The sequence below is a fragment of the Octopus bimaculoides genome, chromosome 1 (assembly GCF_001194135.2).
Source record: "Octopus bimaculoides isolate UCB-OBI-ISO-001 chromosome 1, ASM119413v2, whole genome shotgun sequence".
NCBI classification, from domain to species: domain Eukaryota; kingdom Metazoa; phylum Mollusca; class Cephalopoda; order Octopoda; family Octopodidae; genus Octopus; species Octopus bimaculoides.
This window is the reverse complement of record NC_068981.1, coordinates 194,636,548-194,637,915: the sequence shown is the minus strand read 5'-3', so window position 1 is coordinate 194,637,915 and position 1,368 is coordinate 194,636,548.

Below are 1,368 nucleotides of genomic sequence, written 5' to 3'. Positions count from 1 at the left end.
CTGTTTATATATATATATATATATATATATATAAACATGTCCACATGTGTATGTGTGTGTGTGTGTGTATATATATTTTCGTCAATAAATTTTTGTAGCTTTTAGAATGTAACACATCACAGCTATTGTACTCAGTATGTGGTGGATGTGCAAATATATATATAATTATGTATGTGTGTATATATATATATATATATATATAGACACATAATTTAGCTTTCAAATGACACGGGGTGTTATCATTTGATAGCTAAAACAATGCAAAGCGCATTGTGACCAATGATGTATAACAACATCCAATAGTCTTGTTGATACTGTGAGATATATATATATATATATATATGCATGCATATGAAATTATATAAAAGCACACACAATGCACATTGATTATAATAATAGTGATGTATTATATTCTAAAAAAAAATATAAAAATTCATTGAACCAAATATTTATTTATTTTAAAAGGAGTTGACAGTGACTTTGAAGTTTCACCGACAGACTGTTTGATATGCTTGTTCAGTAAAACTTGGAAGTTAGTCAAAATCTTTTTTTTAAATATAAATTTTATGTGTATGCATATATATATATATAATTATATATATATACGAACATACACGCATATATACAGATATATATTTTTCTCTCATGTGTGCGTGTGTATGTAAGAAGTTCAAGAACTGAATTGTGCCAAAGACTGAAGAAGGGGAGACAATCTGTTGCCAATACAATCTAGGTGAGTATCTACAAATAGGTGAGTGAGACCAGTCTTGGATTATAAAATTATCGTCGCTTACACAAGCCCCAAATCCTGTCATCTTTACAAAAAGAAGACGGGGTGGAGATGAAGTAGGGAAGGGTGTGGAATTCATATCATTAATGCCTTTATTTTTGTAATGTAGGCGTTAACCATCTTAAAATTGCAATTCAGTTGTTGAAACTGTTTTGTGGATGTTGACTCATAAAGAACTTCGTTCTATTTTACAAGATTTTGCCATAGTTTTTTACCAGACAACAGAAATGGCCCCCACAGCCCTTCCAAGACAGTTTCACCCAGTGGGAATAGTTTTTAAAGTGTTTCTGGGAAGTAAATTAGCATGACACGTGCTGATGTCACATAATGGCTGGTGCCATCCTGTAAAAAAAAGAGAAAAAAAAAACAGTCTTAAACACCCTGAAATTTCTCAGAATTTTCACTTTTTTCCAAAAGAGTGAGGAAGAATACATATCATATTTGATGGTATATAATACACACTTTTTTTCCTCCAAAACAAGTCTCAATAAAATCATCTCTGGTCCTGTATGTGAGGTTGGGCCTCTCATAAGTTTTAATGCCCTAAAAATTTCTTTTTTTTTTTTTTTTTTTTTTTT